This window comes from Vespa mandarinia, chromosome 2, assembly GCF_050613455.1.
Source record: "Vespa mandarinia isolate Hongniang chromosome 2, ASM5061345v1, whole genome shotgun sequence".
NCBI lineage: Eukaryota > Metazoa > Arthropoda > Insecta > Hymenoptera > Vespidae > Vespa > Vespa mandarinia.
This window is the reverse complement of record NC_140811.1, coordinates 1,872,724-1,895,000: the sequence shown is the minus strand read 5'-3', so window position 1 is coordinate 1,895,000 and position 22,277 is coordinate 1,872,724. Positions and strand designations below refer to the sequence as shown.

General features: G+C 37.8%; 1 long non-coding RNA gene across 1 annotated transcript in view; it reads left to right on the top strand.

Moving 5' to 3' along the window:
- Positions 1-19,336, top strand: part of LOC146873159 (uncharacterized) — a 29,256-nt gene extending 9,920 nt beyond the window's left edge. The window contains exons 2-3 of the long non-coding RNA XR_014981806.1: positions 18,827-18,924; positions 19,122-19,336. This is a non-coding gene — a long non-coding RNA (uncharacterized LOC146873159). The remainder of the gene's footprint in view (positions 1-18,826; positions 18,925-19,121) is intronic.
- The last annotated feature ends 2,941 nt before the right edge of the window (positions 19,337-22,277 follow it).

Below are 22,277 nucleotides of genomic sequence, written 5' to 3'. Positions count from 1 at the left end.
TCTTTTTTTCACTCTCACTCTTTCTCTCGCGAACATTTATGCGAAGAACGTTGTCGACCGACTTAAATTCGACTCCTTATTTCTCGTAGAAAACAGCTTTCTTTCTTTCTCACTCTTTCTCTCTCCTATTCGCATTTGTTATATCGTAGTTTTTGTCTTTCTCTTTGACAAAGAGAATTGATAACATGATCACATAGTATTTACAATAATCATCGTTCGTTCTAATCTCCATCAATGGCATATGTTCGAAATAATTGACTACCAACGTAACAATGAGAAAGAGAGAGAGAGAGAAAGAGAAAGAGAGAGAGAGAGAGAGAGAGAGAGAGAGAGAGAGAGAAAGAGAAGTTCCCGATTATTCAACAAGAGGTAATTATCTGAAACGCTTAACATTGGAAAGAGACAAGTATCGTTCTCGCAATTGAATTTTATTTCAGTACGTTCGTCATTTTGTAAATAAGTAAGTATTTAGTTAATTCCGAGTTTGTTATTTTAATATAACAATTATTTTAGCATTTATTTGTATTTTACATTTTGCCGTACATTCGTTCAAATTTCGAATTTTTCTTTATTACGAATTCATTCGGAGAAACAAATTACAAACGATTAGAACCGAAAGAGAAAGCGCATATATATATATGCGTTCTTATTTCAAATACATCAGAAGAGATACTTTTGCTAGGTATTGGTTCCATTCAGCTTGAAGATTCGAATTGTAGGTACCTACCTACCTACCTACTCTCTCATTCGACACGATTCATCAAATACAGTCTCTCTCTCTCTCTCTCTCTCTCTCTCTCTTTTTATGAAAACTAACGAGACGAGATAGATGAAAGCAGTTGGCTCGTTCTCTTTCTCTATTGCGTGGCAACCCGATTCTGGCAACTTCTCGATTGAAATTCATAAATGCATCTCGAGTGAAAAGGCGAGATCCTGGCATGAGGCAGACAGGAATGGCACGACTTGGGATAATGGTGAGAAGAGAAGGTTCATGAAGAAAAGGGAGAGTGAAAGAAAGAGATAGGGAGATAGATGGATAGGGAAAAAGAATCAAAGAGAGAAAGAGAGAGAGAGAGAAAGGGGAGAGAAAGGGATGGCTACCAACAGCAGTATCTCGTACCAGCTAAATTCACTCGTTTTAATTAGTAAGAAGACGCTACGATGAAACGGCTACTTTAATCATCGCTTTCTTTTGCTACTCGATACGAAAGTCAGGACAAGGGTAAGTAAAGAAGAGTAGCGAAAGCTAATAGCGAATAAAAGACATAAAGATAGATAGATACATAGATAGATACATAGATAAATAGATAGATAGATAGATAGATAGAGAGAGAGAGAGAGAGAGAGAGTGAGAGAGTGGAAAAAGAGGATGGATAGAGGAAGGAAGAGGAGAAGGAAGAGAAACGGTTCAGGACGATCTTTCGGCGTAACTATCTCGAAAGCTTATCGAAATTCTGTATAAGAGCTCGTTGCTCCTACATACAGACTCGGTACGACCAAAAGGATAGACGTATGTTCGATATACGAGTCCTTACTACGTGTACGTGGTATCGTATAAAGGAAGATGTACGAGAAAATGTTACTGGTTTGGATCTCCGGAGTACACATCACCTCTTGCGGCTTAAAAAGAGGCAAAGAGAGAGAGAGAGAGAGAGAGAGAGAGAAAGAGAGAGAAACGGAAATGGTATAGGTAAAGCTCAAGGAACGAGGAGGAGAAAGGGAAAGGTTTCAAGATTTCGGCGCCACTAAAATGCCAAACGCCGACTTAGCCGCGGAGCCGGAATAGAAGGTCGTTTCGTTATCTTGGTCACGTCTCGTCTGGACCCCTGGGCGCATTTCCTCGAAGGAAAAGAGATACCGAATATTTGTTACTCGAATCTCTTGGCGATCTATAACCGTGAAAGTCAGTATACTCTTACGTACACCCATTTACACGTACACGTATGGATACACGTACACGAGCACATTTATACAAACAGGAAATATCCAGAAGTGAATATAACGCTTTTGGTTGTAAAACTTGTATATCGTATTGCTCGTTTCATTACCACATTATCCTTTTTAAAGAGACGGAGTGAAAGTAAAGATAAAATTTCGCGAGGTTCATCGAACTAAAAATAAAAATTAGCTCTATTTATATTCGCTTTCACGTATTTAATAAATATTTTTTAAAGAAACATATATTTTTCTTCTTTCTTTTTTTTTTTTTCTTTTTTTCTTTCTCTTCACCGTACCTATTTATTTCACGTAGAAAATAGTGACACGTAAGAATCGCGTAAACGTAAACGTATAAATGGTTGGGATCATTTTTCCACGATATATTACTACACTATCGTGATAGAAACAAGCCAAAGTATTCATTTCCGTAAAATACCATCGTTACATCGAGTATCGATATCCATCAACGTTCAATATCATATCTCTTACTTCTATTAAACTTTCTATTCGTTTAATAATGACGAATCGTATCTCCGTGATACGATTTTGAAAAATTCCTAGAATAAAACGCGAATTCTCTCTTTCAATATATCTTATTTTCTTTCTATCATTCTTTATCTCTTTCTAAAGTTTTCTGATTTTTCTTTCGACGCTATGAAAATTTGCGATCATCATGAAAGAATTACAAAAAGAAAGAAGAAGAAAAAAAAAATAAGAAAATAGAAGAAGAAAAACAAATTAAATGTTCATTGGTAATATCATTAGAGATCGTTCGAAAAATTTTCGTGGATTAATTAATTAATTGAATAATTAATTAATTAATTAATTGAACGTTATTTCGTATGATATTAATTATGAAAAGGAATAGAACTTTATTATTCAACGAATTAAACTGATACAGAAACAAAACAAAAAAAAAAAAAATAAAAAAAGAAAAAAAAGAAAGAAGAAGAAGAAAGAGAGATTGCTTCAATATGGTAGAAACGTATAAGCTTATCGAAAATCCCTTCATGAAACAAACATATCGTCGTTCTTATCGTTTTCAATCGGTGGAAATTCGATACATAAATCTCTAAATTACGGTAATCGAAATTTGCGCTCGTACGCGAGGGCATTTAGCAGGACGTGCCCAAACTAAATTGGATTCCCGTTCGACCGAAAAATCTTATCTGGCCTTTGCTGATCTATACGATTTTTCATAGGGACGCACGAATTACGAGAGGTGCAACGATGCATTAACATTACTCGAGTGTTCGAAAAATTGCTTGGAAAAGAGGAAAATATATGAGAACGAAGGAAAGACAGGGTGGGAGGGAGGTAGAGAGAGAGAGAGAGAGAGAGAGAGAGAGAGAAGAGCATCGCAATATTTTTCCACTTTATTTTACGGCGTACTTCGAAGACAACGAACGACACGAACACGTTGAACTCAGAAAGAGTGGCTCTTTTTGGGTTATCGTTCGCGAAAGAGTAGAGAAGAGGCCGAGAGTGATGGGCGGGGATAGAAACGAGGACAGGGGACGGGGATAGATTGGTGGTGGGGGAAGGAGCGGGCGGGCGGGGGGCTGGAGTGGGAGACCTGGACAAATCTCTCTCGACTCTCAAACGAAGTTTCCTTAGTTCGAGCGATGCTTTGAGTAATTGGAAAAGTGTTTTCAAGAACATATACACTTTCAGAAGAAAATAGGATGATGGGGTTGAAGAGGTGGGATTGAGGGTGGTAGAGGAGGATGAAAGTTGGCGGCGAGGGTGGTGGAGTAAAGCGCGTTCGATTCGTCGTTCAATCCTTACCTCTCTCTTCCTCTTTACTTTTCCGCCAGATTGAACGATTTATTATCTTTCGTTCGGCCAAACAATAAAATCGTCGACGACGACCTTGTTCGGTTACTTAACTTCCTTTCTCAAATTCTTTATCGCCATTGTAGAATTCTATCTTTCTTTGGTTACCTCCTCCTCTTATTTTTCTCCTTCTTTCTCATATCGAACTGTTTACTTACTTGTCGAACTGCACAAATTTGTCACACTAAGGCGCGCTCACAAACGCGCAAGCACGCACGTGAAAAAAGTCGCGCGATTATTATTCTCGAAAAATTACGTTCGATCTTTTTCTTACTTTTTTTTCTTGTTGTTTCTTTTTTTTTTTTTTTTTTTTTTTTCTTTTTCTTTTGTTCGTTTGAATAAAACCGATTCACCACGTACCAGTTACAAAGCGTACCTTAGAAAAATCGAATTGAAGAAGAGAACTGGTGACTGGGTTCTTTTCTCTCTATGTGAATGGCAGAAGGGGGAAAAAAAAGAAAAGGAATAAGGAGATAGAAGAAGATAGGAAGGAGAAGGATAAAGGAGAAGCCATACGGAAAGATCCATGGACTTCGACGTCTTTCGATCCGAATAGTTACGTGCCGTCGAGTTGTCACGAACCGTAGCTGATTGAGCAAAGTGCGCTTAATGACCTGCTACGTGATCTAAATCCATCGAAGCGGGGAGAACTGACCGAACTTCGGGGAAAATAGGGTGCATACATACATACATACATACATACATACATACATATATATATATATATATATATATATATATATATATATATATATAACGAGATTTTAGAATTTACGAATTGAAAAGGAAGATACGAAAGAACGAAACGAATAGATCGATTTAAGGTATTAAAGGATATTAATAAAGTATATTAATTATTTATCCAATTAATATTTTGTTTGATAATATTATTAAATCAATTGACAAAACAATCACATTTCGATAAAAATGATATAGATATATTTATTCGTTGATATAAGGAATTAAGGTGTATAATTAATGAAATAAAAATTTAAAATATATTATTAATGACGATTCAATGTTCTCGTTTAAATATTATCGATATTATCGAATATAAAAAGAAATTAATTATATAGAATCCTATTCGAAGTGTTAATAACGTTAGTATTAATAGTCCATTTCTTGAACACTCGACGTTCCTCTTCTTGCTTAACGTGCCGCCACTGATCGTGAAAGGAAGGAAAGAGAATACGAAGAACTAGCTTTGGTCCAGAAGGATCGAACTGACCACAAAGGGAAAGAGATAAGATAGAGAGAGAAAGAGAGAGAGAAGAGAAAGAGAGAGAGCGAGAGATCGAAACGATTAAACTCGTTCTCGACACACGCGCATTCCGCGACGCCCGCTGAATCGAGAAACAGCAACAGCAGCAGCAACAGCAGCAACAGCAGCAGCAGCAGCAGCAGCAGCAGTATTGGAGGTTGCAGAGACGTCGTCTCCTCCCCTACTACGACTCGAGGCAAGCGAGTATCGGTGGATCAGCAGAATGAGAGAGAGACCTTTTCTCTCTCTCTCTTTCTCTCTCTCTCTCTCTCTCTCTCACTTTTGCACGTCGGATAGCAATTCTCGTGCGATGAGCGACGATTTAACGCGCCGGTGCATCTTAAGCGCGGCTCCTGCTTCTTCTTCTTCTTCTTCTTCTTCGTCCTCTTCTTCTTTTCTTTTTCCTTCCTCTTCGTTTTCGTTTTATCATCTTTTCCTTTCCTCTTCTACTTCATCCTCATCTCTTTTCCTTTTTCACGATCCCCTTTCTACAAGACGTTCTCGAACGGGCAAGCGCGTCGAGATCGTTTAGCCGAGAAGATATAACAAGGAGACGCATAGACGGCCGAAACACGAACGTACTCACGCACGTACGCAAACACACGCACGCATCCACGCACCGAGTAGAATCGTGTCTTCGAACTTGTTTCGAAAGAAGAAGAAGAAGAAAAAGAAGAAGGAAGAGGCGCGAGGAAAATGAAACGAAAGAGATTGAAGACACCGAATATGTTATAAACGTAGAGGGGTAGAAAGACGAATATTTTTCACTGATGGAATAACTACTTATCAACGATAACGGCCATAGCAATTTGTGAAAGTAGACGATAGAGAAGGATAGAAAATGGAAAATATGAAAAAGGAATAGGAGAGAAATAGACGGGAGTAGTGGTACGGATAGCAAGCGAAACTTATAATGGAATCATCTCTTTCTGGACCGACCTTACCTAAGGAAGCTGTGCATCTGCCAAGAGAGATAGAGATAGAGATGGAGAGAAAGAGAGAGAGAGAGAGAGAGAGAGAGAGAGAGAGAGAGAGAGAGAAAGGGAGAACACCATAGAAAACTAGTTCTCGGTAATTCCTCCTTTGATCGGGGACCGCAGTATAACATGCACGCTGCCTCTTACATATACATATACACATATATATATATATATATCCATATACACATACTTTAATACGCTAACCATACACGAGGGATATTCTTCGACGTTAACGCGTTGTCGAAGACCAGACCCCCCGAGAATGCGTTCGAGCTCCTTCTTCCAAAGGAAATGTCCACTTTATCCTTGAAGATCGTACAAAGATTTTCTAACGATCTTCTTCTTCTTTTTCTTCTTCTCTTTCTTCTTCTTCTTCTTCTTCTTCTTCTTCTTCCTTTTCTTCACGTTAAAACTAGCTTTATCCATTTACTCTCCTTTTTTTTTCTTTTCTTTTCTTTTCTTTCTCTTCTTTATAACGAATGCGATTACGTTGGCGAATGTAGAATAGAAAAATGTATCGATTATTGCGTAAATGTAAGGGAGAGAGACAGAGAGAAAGAAAGAGTGAGAGAGAGAGAGAGAGAGGGGGGGGAGATAAAGGAGAAAAGGAGAAACGTCGATGCAAATTTTATAAGCAAACGAAGAGCAAACGAGGAACTAACAATGTGTTTACCTCGCTCAAGAGAGACAGAGAGAGAGAGAGAGAGAGAGAGAGAGAGAGAGAGAGAGAGAGAGAGAGAGAAAGAATTGATCGATTGATCGATCGATCGATCGATCGATCGATGGATTGATCGGTAGCATATATTGCAAATTCCTTCTTGTTCGATGAACGACCACGACTTACCTCAAACTCGTTATTAAAACACTCGCTAAGTATCTAGATAAGACCTGAAATTCTTCTTAACGAGTAGAAAGCTCGACGTTCATTCTACTAATTAACGTAAGTTCCTCTTAAATGTTTAATCACATGGGGAAACTTTCACCTCGATTTATAGATTTATTAACACGGATAAAATCATAATAATCTTTTAATAGATTTTCATTAATATACTTTATCTTAAAACGTATCGTAACGATTCCCTTGTAATTTTTATATTTTTTAGAAGTGATAAAATTAGAAAAACAATGAGAAAAAATTTTTACATTTTTCTTTCCCGACAATTATACGTACAATCGTACTCGCTCTCTCTCTCTCTCTCTCTCTCTCTCTATCTCTCTCTCTCTTTAATATACTATCGTTAAATCGTGAATATGTATTTGAAATTGAGAACAAAAATAAATTAAGAAAATCGTAGAAGTACCGAGTGATCTTTCGAAAGCGATAAAAAAGCGTTGATTAAAGGTTATAATAAAAAGAAAAAAGAAAAAAAAAAAAGAAGAAAAAAGAGAAATACAAAAAGGACAAGGAGAAAAAAAGAAATAATGAAAGAAAATCAGCCGCACCCACTAGAAAAAGTTCTCCACGCCTTCTAATCCGTCGTCGAGTATTCTCTCGCTTTACGCATTGACTTTTTAAAACTCTCTCTATCTTTCTTTTTTTTATCCCTCTCAACACACACACACAAAGAATATAGCAGATACGCACACGTACACGAAAAATACACGCGTAAACGTATTCACGTATATATGTAACACATGAGGATACGTTTTATAAGCATGAAACGACATTAGACACGACGCAAGAAAGAATGAATATCCCAGGACTTTGATCGGCACGAAGAGATAGATCGTTGCTCCTCGAAGGATAGAAGGAAAGGTAGACATTTACAATAGCAAGGTATAGAGAGACGCATAAACGATCGATCGGATACGCACGTCGCAAAGGCGAAAGGCCTAACTCACACATTTTACTTATCCGTTCATCTATATGTCCCTTCGTATATATATATACACACACATACATACATAAACACATAACACACACGTTTATATGTGTGTATGTATATATATATATATATATATATATATATATATATACAACTATAGAACTCGGACACGATCCATTAGATGCAAACGACGGCTCGAAAGGAATCGCACTCGAGCGTAAACTCAACACAATCCCGGTTACGAGGTAACTTGGGATTAGCACAATGCTTCTACTCGCGGGGAGGCCTGGATCGAGCATTGAAAATGAAAGAGACACGTCCAAGAAGAGAGGGCTGAAGAGGAGGAAGGGGAGGAGGAGGAGAGGGTAGAGAGAAAAGATAGGACACAGGAGAAGGAAGGTCGCTGAGCAAGATCTGAACTATAAAGGCAGGAGAGTTAAGTAGACTCATGCTAAAGGAAAAAAAGAGATAGATAGATAGGTAGAGAGAGAGCGAGAGAGAGAGAGAGTAGAAAAAAAAGGGAAGGGACAGATTCTGGTGGTTCATCCAGCAAAAGAAAAAAGAGGAGAAAGGTGGAACCCTATTGAGCGAGTCCATGGGTTTACGCGAGACCACCATTATTTTCTTCGTACACCCTGACCCATTATTATCCCGGGCGTGAGGCTGCGGAGTGAGCATCTGCCTTTCCTCTTCCATTTTCTCCCTCTTTATATTTCTCTCTTCTTCTTCTTCTTTCTCCTTCTTTCTCTTTTTCCTTCTCCTCTTATCTTTTTTGCTCTCATTTTCCATCTTTTATCTCTCTCTCTCTCTCTCTCTCTATCTTTTTCTTTTTCCTTGTATGTCACACGTTGAAAATTTAACATTATTATTCATCGATCCATTCATTCATCCTACGAATATTCATGTATATGTATGTATAGTATCTATGACTATGTATCTATGTATATCGTTTCTGTAACTCGTCCAAGTAATTTCGATGCGAAAGCATTTTTGTGTTTCGTTCGGTTCGAAACGTACTAAAGCAAAGTGTCATAAACATCCTCTTCCACACCCTCCCTCTCTCCCTCCTTCCTCCCCTCTACTGCTTCCCTATGTCATTCTCACCATCCAGACACACTCCGTTCGGTACGTATGAAAATCAAACGAAAAAAGTGGTCTGTTTGGATCCATCCATATGGCATACCGCGTCGTTATATATATGCATGCAATTTTTTTCCTTTTCTTTTATTTTTTTTTCTTGTTTTTTCTTTTTTTCTTTTTTTTTTCTTTGTTTTTTTTTTTCTATTCGTCCCTATACTCTCTCAACTAGTACTAGATCACCCTTTGCTACTATTTCTCTATATCTTTCTCACTTCCTATCTCTCTCTCTTTCTCTATCTCTCTCTCTCTCTCTCTTTGGCAGATTTATTATCTCGCAGTAGCGATACGTCGCTTGGAATACGAAGATGATAAGAAGGATTATGATATTCGGGAAATATAGCGCAGACGTCAAAATATCGGATGACATTAAAATTTACGTATTCTTGTAATTTATTTTAGTGCTCACGTAGATATAGGACACATCGAAAAAGTCAAGATATTTCTTTCATCAAGTGAATACGATTTTATTCGTCTATTTAAATGGACATATATATACACACACACACACACGCACACATCGCGAAGGATATATAGAAAAGAGAAATTAATCTCGCGAGGGGGGGGGCGGGCGGGGGGGCGAAAAAATCTATAAGTACTTCGTCTGCACAATTCCATAAAGAGATTAAATTCATTATATTTCACATAAATACATATATTTTCAACTTTTATATTCTTTCTCGTAACAACTACGTGTGTATGAAAAATATATACAATATATAAAATGTCTCGTACGAATAAAATCAAAGTCGATATGATAAGTCGATACTTTTTTCTATATTTGTCTCTTTCTCTCTCTCTCTCTCTCTCTCTTTACACACTCGATCACACCGAAATCCATAATATCGTCTCGGTCTTCGAAGAGAAAACTCCGTGAATAAGGAGAAGTCATTCCTCCGAAGAGTCTCTTCCCTTGAAGAGAATCAGTGAAAAAGATCGAACGTATATCTCTGCCTATGCAAATGGCTATAGAGAGTGAGAGAGAGAGACAGAGAGACAGAGAGAGAGAGAGAGAAAGAAGAACGAACCATAAGAGTATATATGCATCTAAGTGTAAGAAAAAAAGAGAGAGAGAGAGAGAGGTAGAGTGAACCATAAGAATGTATATGCATATATGTATATAAAAGAGAGAAAGATAAAGACATACACACACACACACACACACATATATATATATATATACGAATAGAAACATGTTGTACATTGGAGACAGTACCCGAAGCCGGTCTTTGCCCGTTCATCCGCGCAAAATATCGACGATGCCAAGCGGTAGAGGACGACGAGAAAAAGAGAGAAAAAGAGAGAGAGAGAGAGTGAGAGAGAGAGAGTGAGAGAGAAAGAGAGAGAGGATGAAGGGGAAGCAGGGAACGAAAAAAGGAAATGTCACTTCCTCGAGGACCGAACAGGGCCCTCGTTCACGCTCGATCGCCGATTGTGAACGCGGACGCGGTCAGCCAGAGAGGGCTGCCCCTCCCGAGAAAGAGGGAAAGAGGGAACGTAGAGTGTAGGAACGTCGACGGATAGAACGCGTTTATTGCTGACCCGCGATTCGCAATCTCGTAACACGCGAAACGAAGTTTCGACGATATCCCTTCGTCTTTTCCTTTTCCTTCATTTTCTTTCTATCGCTCTTTTTCGTTCGATCATTTTCTCTCTCTCTCTCTCTCTCTCTCTCTCTTCTTCTCTCTCTCTTTTTCTCACATACACATACACACTATCATTTCTCCTCTTACTGAATGTGAGTGGAAAGCAGTTTTTCGGAAGGACCAATCGAGTACCGGGATGGAATAATTTTCTCGATTTTCGTCTCACGTTTCAAGAAGACGAATAAAAAGAAAAAAGAGAGTAAAAGAGAGAGAGAGAGAGAGAGAGAGAGAGAGAGAGAGAAAATCTTCCTTCGGCGTTAAGACGCAAAGCGTATTCTTTCGGGGAAAATTAAAGTTTCCATTTCGAAAAGGTCGAGGGTCAGCACTGTGGTGGATTTCGTAGCGCAACGTTGAATATTTCAAGTTACATCTTAGCTTTTTTTCTCTCTCTCTCTTTCACTCTCTCTCTCACTCTCTCTCTCTCTCTCTCTCTCTCTCTCTCTCTCTCTCTCTCTCTCTCTCTCTCTAACTTCGAGGGAGAGTGGAATAGAAAATTAGCGAAGAAAACGAGAACATTCGCATAAACAAAAGGGTGAAATCGGGACGCGAAGTTGGCTTTTTCCGAGGTGAGAATGTACAAGTATTTTTCACCAAAAAAAAAAAAAAAAAAAAAAAAAAGAAAAAAAAAAAGAAAAAAAAAAATAAAAGAAAAGAAAAGAGAGAAAAGAGAAAGGAAAGAAAAGGAAAAGAAGAAAAAGGAAAAGAGGGTTAGAAAGAAAGATGAAGAGGTCGGAGGTCGACACATTTTGGCGAAACCTCTTCCATCCTCGAGTTTCTACGCTTTTTTTCTCCACAAATTAGACTTTCTTTCTCTATCTATCTTTATCTTTCTCTCTCTCTCTCTCTCTCTCTCTCTCTTTTTCTCTTTTTCTTTTTCTTTTTCTTGCATTTTCGTTCAACCTCTACCAACATTTTTCATTGTAACCGATTTTATTTACGGCGAACGATTTTCTACCTTGTCTCCTACTTCCAGTTCCCCGTTCCTTTTCATCCTCCTTTATCTAAACGAGTAACCGCCGTCGCCACTCTTCACGCAATTATCGCGTGCTATTAATTATTACGGCATTCAGCATGTAGTAGTTTGCGAGAGACCGATATAAAAGCCCATTATGTTTAACGGCTGTATGGAACACGAAGTTTAGAGAAATAATAGTAAAAGTGTTAAAATGAGAGACGTATATTTCTCATTCATTATTAATTCTTTCTCCTTAGAAAAACCAAGAAGGGGTCATTTAATCGTCTAACGAAAAAAAAAAGCTTAATATTTTCTTTTCTTTCTTCTTAGTAATGGTTTCTTCTTTGAAAAAGAAAAAAGAAAGAAAAAAAAAAAGAAGGAAATAGCAAAAAAAAAAAATTATTTTATTTCGCAAAATTTTAACACACGATAAATACTTAATTATTTAGTTACATAAATGATCCTGGTGTGTATATATATATATATATATATAGTACTTACATTTCTCTTTTTTTCTTACCATTGTATTAAGTATAAGTAAGAAAAGTATATCACGTACAATAAGTAAGAAAGTATGCGTGTGTAAGTAAATACAGAAGAAGTCAGAAATCACGAATGATTTAAAACATTTCTTTCCTATACGACAAGTCTTTCTTATGTATTTCTCTAACTCGCACATTAGCTATGATATACGTAACTAGGTAAGTATCCATTATATAGTAAGTACTTACTTACGTATATGTAGAGCGCATTCGTTTAAAATAGAAAGAGAGAAAGAGAGAGAGAGAGAGAGAGAGACTTTTACGTTCTTTCTTTTACATGTTTATCGATTTTAAGGAATTCAGAACGTTACGTAAATCAAGCTTGCAACAGTAATAATTGATTTGCTACTTGGCTTCGTTCCTTCCTCATAGAAAGTTGTTTTACAATGAGAATCGCAAAGATATGCGAAACTTTGCAGTCGATAACGTTGATTTAATTGAAATCGAGAGGAATGAAAAAAGACAGAAATAGAGAGAAAGAGAGAGAGAGAGAGAGAGAGAGAGAGGGAAAGAGAAATAGCTATGGCTCGATCTCGTATTACATGCCGTAGGATATTGCAAATTGAAACGCTTAGTAGAACAATATTTGAATTTCTCTTGTGAAACAAGAGAAGCGACTCTAACTGATTATTAATTAAAACCAGCAGCGAAGTCTCTTTCTGCTCTTTCACGCCAGTCGTTTCATTTAAAATTCATGTTAACGACATTAGTTTTCTTTTCTCAATCCCCGACGGCCATCCTCGGTAGGATCTCATTTCTCTTTCCACGTTTATTCTCTCTCTCTCTCTCTCTCTATATATATATATATATCTATCTATCTATCTATCTCTTTCTCATCTCCCGAGCCTCTTGTAACTTTGACAAAAGTTAGAGAAGTAAAGGCGCGATGAATAGAAAGATACGTACAACTTACTCTTTCTCTATTTCCTGGGTTCACTTTTCTTTACTACGACAATGATGACGACAACGACAATGACAACGACAACGACTACGACGAATATTTTCGTAAAGATATGTAGAACCGAGTCAAAGAAATGGTTACGATCGTTAGATATCTATGGTGAAAAACCCCTTTTACGAAAATTTCCGACTATATTACAACCTTGACTATTTCAATTAAAAGTAACACCGATGAAATCTTAACACCGTTGAAGAACGTGACGTTAAGGTTGAATTTTGTCGGAGAATTGGTTGGTGGTGATGGTGACTACTACTGCTGTTGCTTTGTAACGAAGAAGAAGGAAATTACCGTAGATCGTAGACGATGTGACAAAGAGAAAGAGAGAGAGAGAGAGAGAGAGAGAGATAAGAAGAGGAGAATCACTGGAATGACGAGTTTTAATTAAAAGAGAGACAGATTTGATCGATCGCTGAAACTATCGCGGGACAACCTGTAATCTTAAATTAAAGATAGAAAAACATAAAAAGGACGAAGAAAAAAAAGGAGACAAAGAGAGAGAGAGAGAGAGAGAATGAAAAAAAGGAAAAAAAAAAGACAGGTGTCGAAAGGGACAACGGCTAAAAACACAAGAGAGGACTATTCGATACGTCATTACAAAGTATTCGTTTGGGCAAAGATAAGCACGTGGCCCATCGAGTGGAACGAATGGAATGGAAATTACACAGTAGATTTAATAAAGCCAACATCAAGAAAGAGAGAGAGAGAGAGAGAGAGAGAGAGAGAGAGAGAAGGGAAAAGAGGGAGACAGAACCGTGCGTAATTTTGTTCGTGGGCTTAATGCCTCTAATGACAGACCCGTATACTATTATATATTTTCTCGTAACGTTCGACGTCGTAGAGAGAATAAGGCATCGCTAGAATTAGAATTTTTTCTTTTTCTTTCCCTTTCCATTTTTATCTCTTTTCTCCTTCTCTCTTTCGCACGTCCGTTTGTGCGTGCGTGCATGCGTGCGTGCGTGCGAACATTTCATTTCGTTCGTTCGAATTTCCGAAAAAAGGAAAAAATGAAAAGAAAGTAAGAAAGAAGAAAAATGAAGAAATGAAAAAAAGAAAGAAATTATTTTTCCTTTTTTCTTTCTTCCTTTTTTTTTTCGTTGAGCCTCATCGTTCTCGACAAATGTATTTGTTCCAAAAAAAAAAAGAAAAAAAAAAAAAAGGCAAAATTCTCATTCGCATAAGCGCGTTTCATCTTCAACGATTAATAACGATTGGACTTGATCGTTCTCTATCTTTGTCATTCGTCTTTGTTATTTCTCTATTTTTTTTCTCTTTCCTTCCTTCTTCTTCTTCTTCTTCTTCTTCTTCTTCTTTTTTCATCAATCTCGTCGTGATTCGACGTAATTTCTTCGGAAAAAATTTCGTTTTACATTAGTCTATCATTTTTATCCTCTCACAATCTTCCTTTTATCAATTTTTCATAGAAAGAAACGAAAAGAAAAGAAAAGAAAAGAAAAAGAAAAAAGATTCCGTGAACGTAATAATTTAACAAAAAGACGTAAGAGATATGACAATTTAACGGGGGACGAGACCCATGGGCACCATACAATATATAACAAATTCGCAGGACCGTTCTTTTATGGTCCTTTTCTACTCTCCATTAAATTCTAATCGACGCACGGTTATCTCTATAGTACTCCGCAAAAGTTGGCCGATGTCTCTCTCTCTCTCTCTCTCTCTCTTTCTCTTTCTCCTTGTCCCTCCTCTCTCCCTTTCTCACGTTCGAATATATTTTCCCTTTTTATCCCCTTCTCGACAATATACCTACTCAGTTTCTTGTTAGTCGTTCATTGTTAAGTTTCGAAACGACCGCGTTATGATACACCAAAAGGAGATCTCCTTGGACCGATTCCGTGCAGTTCCTTTTGGTTAAAAGAAGAAAAGGAAGGAAATAGAAAGAGAGAAGACCAAAGAATGAAAGAAAATAGGCAGCTCGTGTCTCTCTCTCTCTCTCTCTCTCTCTCTCTTTCTCTCTTTCGTTCATCTATCCAACATACAGATCCTTCTCACGCTTGCGTTAGTTTCAATGGAAATAGAGAGAATTCCACTTTCCCGTTTGCTCTTTTCAAAGGTGCCGAGGGTAAGCTCGACATTTTGGTGACAGGTAAAAAGCCAGAAAGAGAGAAAGAAAGAGGGAGAAAGAGAAAGAGAGAGAGAGAGAGAGAGAGAGAAAGCTAAGAAGGAAGCTGCCCACGCGGAAAGAGAGAACGTCGACGGACCAAATCCCGACATTCCTTTTCAGTGGAACAAGAGAAAGAGATAGAGAGATAGAAAGATAGATAGAGACAGAGAGAGAGAGAGAGAGAGAGAGAGAGAGGGAGACAAATAGACAGACAGACGGAGAGACAGACGGATGGACGGACGGACGAACGGACAGACAGACAGACAGATAGAGAGACAGAAAGTAAAAGACTTTTCTCTCGTTGATATCGAAGAGGAAAGGGAAATAAGAGGGAAACGAAATCGATCGAGGGAGAATCGCCTTCCTGTTCGTGGTTTTATATACCTCTATATATGTATACTTATATATATATATATGTGTGTGTGTGTGTGTGTATATAAAGACTATGATCTTAACAGATTAAGATCCTGAAAAAAAATTTCGTCGAAAGTAGATATCGCCTTAAGGATTCGAGATATCGTTCTCGTTTCTCATCTCGGTCCGGTCGGTCATTTATGCCCATCGGTTAGCCAACCCTCTTTTGCTTGGTCACTTATACATGACGCCTTCTCGTGCATCGGGCGACAGATCATGATGGATGATGAATTGTACCGCGATTATCGATACCGCCGAGCTACTCTCATGAATTATGCACGAGCTGCGTGTGCAAAGGAGAGAGGGAAGAACGAGTGGGAGGAAGGTTCCGTGGATAGGGATAAGGAGTGCGAGCGAGTAAGAGAGAGAGAGAGAGAGAGAGAGAGAGAAAGGAAGGAAGGGGTGAAGTGGAGAAAGGAAGAAAGGGAGGGGAAAGTGTGGGACTGAGAAGGAGTTGCCAGGAGTGCCGTTCGTTGCGATGAGGAAGAGGAGGAAGAGGGGAATGAGCTAAGAGGAGAAAGAGTATCTCGCTTCGTGTGACTCTCGTTACGCGTGCTCGTCTACAAAGACTCGTGAACTCGTTTTCTCTCTCTCTCTCTCTCTCTTTCTCTTTCTCTCTTTCTCTCTCTCTCTCTCTCTCTCTTTCTTTCTTTCTTTCTCTTTCTCTTTGTCTCTCTCTCTCTCTCTCTCTCTTTGTCTCTCGTTCTCTTTCGATATACCTTCGCGTTGTCAGAATCGAGACTCCCATTAAGTCGAAAGACGGCTTTCGTCTAACACGATGAAATATTCTCACAAGGGGAAAACGAAGGGTGTATATTCATCCAAATCGACCCCTTTTTGTAAATGTATCCATGTGGTGCCACGTTCGGGGTGTAACAAAAGTTAATTTTAACGTAAAGTAGAAATTTCCTACCATTGTATATTAATTTTCATTTATACTTTTTCTCTCCTTCCTTTCTTTCTTTTTTCTTCTTTTTTATTTATTTATTTATTTATTCGTTCTTTCTTTTTTTCATTCGATATTAAACGTCGCAGGGAATCAAGATGAACTTATCAAATTTTATCTAACATATATTTCTAATGTTTTATGATATATTATGCAGACGAGTATACTGAAAAATGTTTATCGATATTTCTGTTTTAGTAAATGAAAAAGAGAGAAGGAGAGAGAGAGAGAGAGAGGGAGAGAGAGAAGAAAGAAAAAAAGAAAGGATCAAGATAAATTACGTGCTATCTGTTGAGAACGCGTGTTCGGAAAAAAAAGAAGTGTATACCGAATAAGATCGCGATGATTTTATCGATTTATTTATGAAAAAAAAAAAGAAAAAAAAAAAGGAAAAAGAAAAAAAAAAAGAAAAAAAGAAAGAAAAGGAAAAAAGAAAATAAAAAGAAGCAAGAAAAAGAGAAGAGCAACGAAATAAAGAACGCCGTAGGGAAAACGTCGCCTATCATCTATCTTCCCTTTCAGGAGCAATATCGCGCGTCGAAAGTCTCTTGAAACGATTCGTTCGATGCCGCGGGCAACGCGAAGGTACCTCCTTTGCAACGTTACGAGAGCAACACAAAGGAGAAAACGAATTGATTATATAGAGAGAGAGCCACGGGACTTCGGACAAAGTGCAAAATCATGCAGGTGCCGGAAAACTTGCGGGTGTACGAATTTCGAATGCTCGAACGTGTGCCAACCCTTAAACACATACATATACATAGAATCACGCATACGCAGTTACGCATGTATCGATGTAACCGTATCTATATATCTACATATACTGTCACATACTCGTATACGTGTTCGTAACATATACGTACGTACGTGATACATACAAACACAATGACACGTACAATTACTCGTACACAAAGAGAACTATAGCCGGTATGTGTGTGGGCCAGTTGCGTTCGTAGGCTACCGGTTACTCGAAAATTTCTAGCCCTATTGAGAGGGTATTCAACGTACACGACACGACGTCCCTCATTGTTACGTTCGGTTACAGTAAGCGCCGTAACAAATTTGTCGCTGGTGCGGTGCATAATCGAGCTCGTTCCTCTCTTTCACACGAGCCTTCTACTTTCTCTCTCTCTCTCTCTCTCTCTCTCTCTCTAACTCCCTCTTTTCGCATTTCCCATAAAGAGAATGAGAGAAAGAGAGAATGTCGTTTCTGTAGCGAGGAAACACCAGTGGTAAGGGGAAAATGTATATTGGGGAGCGATGAGAGGACTATCTCGTATTCGGAACAAACATTTCGAAAAGGACGAGACTCCAAAGCCAAAGTACCATACGCATAATCTCTGTTCTCTAGGAACAGTCATGGATTCCATTTAATGTGGCATGCCCGCGCCGCCATACTTCGCTCTTCTCGTCGTTAGATCGGCCATACGCTTAAGTCCGGTCACGTTCCCATTTCTGCTTGATAAATTGATTGCATTTTCGAATTCTCCTCGGCGAAGTCGCGCCCGTTAACGTTACTCGGCTTGGCCCAATTTCCAAAGGCGGTTTATGCTTTTATATAGATCCTCGATCCTTCTCTTTTTCTCTCTCTCTCTCTTTCATTCTCTTCCTCTCTTTTCTTTTTCTTCTATTTCATTTGATTTGTTCCTTTTAACGTAAAGAATCGTTTCTCGATTTCTTTCATTCTTTTTCTTTCCTCGACTTTTTTATATTCTTACGAAGTCGAAGAAATGAGACGATAGTGAACGCAATAAAACGACTAATACCTAACTCCTTTTAATACATACATATATATATATATATAATCTATTATTTTTCGTTCGTTCATTTAATGCGAAACAATACTACTTGAAAAATATCTTATTGCTAATAAAAACCCATATATATATATATATATATATATACGTGTATATATATATATATGTATATATATATATATATACACGTATACATTTTATTCGATCGCTTTCATATATTTCATCGTTATATATGTCGTTAAATATTATATCAAATATAGGGTAGAGACAAGTACGTGTAATACTTACTTGAATATCTCTCAAGGGTGTAGCTAAAATATAATTCTAACGTGGCGACTCTTTGGCAATAGCAATTTAGCTCGCGTTATACAAATTCATAAAACTTCTGGTAGCCGTTTAAACTTTGTTCGTTTATTTTAGAGAATGTATATAAAGCATAAATGGGAATGTATTAATATGTATTTATAGTGTAAAGTACATATATATATAAATGTAATTTTAATTACAGACATACGTATCGAAAAAGAGAGAGAGAGAGAGAGAGAGAGAGAGAGAGAGAGAATGAGAGAGAAAAAGAGAAAAAAAAATAAACACGCACGTACGTAAGTAAGTATCAAAGCATTAAGATATTCAATAAATAAAATTGTTACGTAAATGTAAACGATCGGATAAATGAGATCGGCTTGTGATTTTTTTCCTCTTTCTTTTTCTGTTACCTTATTTTTATTTACTTCTTTTTAATACTTTTTGTTTCCTTTCTTTTTCCTTTTCTTTTTTTTTTTTGTTTTTTTCTTTCCTTTCAGACGAGTAACAGAAAAGAACGTAAACGAAAGTTCGAGGCAGCTGGTATCGAGTCCGATAATTTAATGGAGGAAAAGGTACGCTCGAAAAGTATCGTTTAACGGGCTTCAAGGCTAATTGTAAGCGTCATCCTGACGAGGATAGAATCCCGCGTCACACCCATCGGCGCCTATCGATTTTATTCGCGAGTGACCGGTAAATGCAACGAAATACAAGAGCCCACTGGATGAGTCATATCCGATTCTTTGCATTAGCTTGACACGGAGGGATTGGGAAGTGGGGGGTTTGCCGTACGAGGGGGAAAATGCAGTGAAATGTTGGGTGGATAGGGGGAATCTCATAGGGGAGAGAAATATACAGCCGTTTGGTATAAGGACGTCCAACGAAAAAAGCTAATCAATGTGGCCATACTTTACGAGCTTGACAACGTATCTCGATATTGCATTAACCGATCACATTTAAACGTGTCACATCCTTGCCCACAAAGCAAACACACAGGGTTCGAACTGATTTAAAAAGATATCAAATATGTATTACATTAATTACGTGCATATAAGCTTGAGCTAATTTTTGGATGTTTTATTTTTTATATATATATATATATATATATATATTTAAAAAATTATTGTTGTTTTATTTCTATATATATATATGTATGTATATATATCATCGTTAATTTAACCTAACGTATCCGCGAGAAATCGATAACTCGTTTACGCGCGTGTAGAGATAAAAGATGAAAAATAAAAAAATAAAAAATAAAAAAAAAAAAAAAGAGAAAAGAAAAAAGAAAAAAACAAAGACTGAACTGGTTTTTTGCTTTGGAAAAAGGAAAAAAGGAAAAAGAGGAGAAAGTCAGTGAAAAAAGGGAGCAAAAAGGAAAAAAAAAACAAAAAAAAAAAGAAAAAAAAAAAAAGAAAAAAGGAAAGAGATCGCATTAATTCGTACGGTCGATTTAATCGGAAATTCTGCGGTAAACTAATTCGATAGACATACAAATATATTTCTACGGTTATGTATGCATATATGTATGTATATAGATATATATACATATCTCAACTGAATGCGGTTGCTATATAAATCTATGTCGACGAGAGAGAGAGAGAGAGAGAGAGAGCAAGAGCGTGCGCGTAATCCGCAAACGCATGGATTTTGATCGGACGATACATTAGAGGAAGATGCGAGGGCGCGAGCCATTTACCTACCTACCTACCTACCTACCTACCTACCTACCTACCTACCTACCTACCTAACATGGTGTAGACCGGAACGTTAACCGTAGAATTGCAAATTACAAGAACAACGATTGTGGATTTAAGCTAACCAGAGCTATTCCGATATTCACCCCACGGAATCGAGATTTATGGTTGAGATCGTAGATCGTCCTAGTCGCGTTCACGTAGATTTAGTGGCTTGCAAAAGGAAGGGTAAGAATGAAGAAGAAGTAGAGTGGCAGCGATCGCGAGAAAAGATTGATCCTCACCCTACTTCATCTCAAAACTCTTTTTCTCTCTCTCTCTCTCTCTCTCACTTTCTCTATCTCTGTCTCTCTATCTCTGTCGCTCGTTCTAGTGTTGATACGTTCTCGCGAAAATGAAATTCTTTCGTGGAGTTTTGCGGGGAGAATTTCGGCGCCTCTCTCGTTGGAAGAAAAATATTTAATCTTATAGCTCAAGGAAGAGTATATTCTCTTTTTCTTTTATATATGTCTCTTTCTCTCTCTCTCTCTCTCTTTCTCTCTCTCTCTCTCTCTTTCTCTCTGTGTGCATAGATATTTGTTTATACGCAATATATCTATGAGTACGCTTAAAGATATACGAAATTGATCTTCCTTCGGCGTTCATCAAGAATTTTTCTAGCTTGTCAGTAGAAAAGGAAAGAGAGAGAAAGAGAGGGAGAGAGAGAGAGAGAGAGAGAAAGAGTAGTAGTAGTAGTAGTAGTAGTAATAGTTTCTCTAAGATCAAAGGCGACCTTAGAAGTAATAAAAAGGAAGAGTAGTTGCGATAAGATAGGGACGAGATATTGGTTGTGTGGCGGGTGTACGAGCGCGTATTGAAAGTGAAATAAGCCCTTAAGGCATCGAGGATAGTCTTAGAAATGTATTTAAGCTTTAGTATCCATGTACATATGTATGTATGTATATATGTATTTATGTATACGTATGTAGTTAACGTGTAGAAGGATGTTAGACCACAAATATATATATATATATATATATATATATATATATGTATATATATATATATGTGTGTGTGTGTATGTATATGTGTGTGTGTGTATGTATGTATGTACGTATATATGCACTTACGTCGATGAGGAAGTGGATGAAGAGAAACGAAAGACCTTCTAGAGCGGCGAACTGAAGTAGAGACGCTTTTCAGATTGACCAAACAGCCGCGAGATAAGTCAGCTCTAACAACTTTACCAAGAAGAAGCCGAGTGTTCTCTCTCTCTCTCTCTCTCTCTTTTTCTCTTTCTCTTTCTTTCTCTCTCTTGTGGGGAAGCAAGTTAGACGAAGGGAGATACCGGTGGAGAGGTAGGGAAAAAAAAAGAAGAGAAGAAAAAAGAGAACCTGTGTCTGTGTGCCACTTGACAACATGTGTGACGCGAGGCTGAAAAAAAAGTCATAAAAATTCTTCTTTAAATGTTACACGGATGCAGGTGTCTCTTTGCTTTTCTCTCTCTCTCTCTCTCTCTCTCTCTCTCTTTCTCTTTCTCTCTCTTTCTCTGTCTCTCTTCGTCATAGCAACATAATGTTACCGTTGATAAGATAAATCGTAAAGTTTCAACGATCTAGGAAACACGAGAGACCATGTGATTTTAAACCACGGGGAGTACGGGTCTCTATCGTCTCTTAAAACGAACGTCGTTACGCCGCCACCGCCACCACTACCACCATCTCCGCCACCGCCACCGCCACCGTCACCGCCGTTGCGCCTTGACAAATCTTCCGTCGTATTTCCTTGATAGAGAACAGGTGTCGCGAACGTTCATTTGTCTACGAACACGTTCCAACAATGTTACGAATTATCGTAATCAACGGATTCGGATGTTGGAAAATTCAAACTTTAGATATTTACGTATGTGTTATACGTCGTATACGAGTAATTAGGTATTATATATTTCTCACGTGGAAATAAATTAGATGAAAATATAAG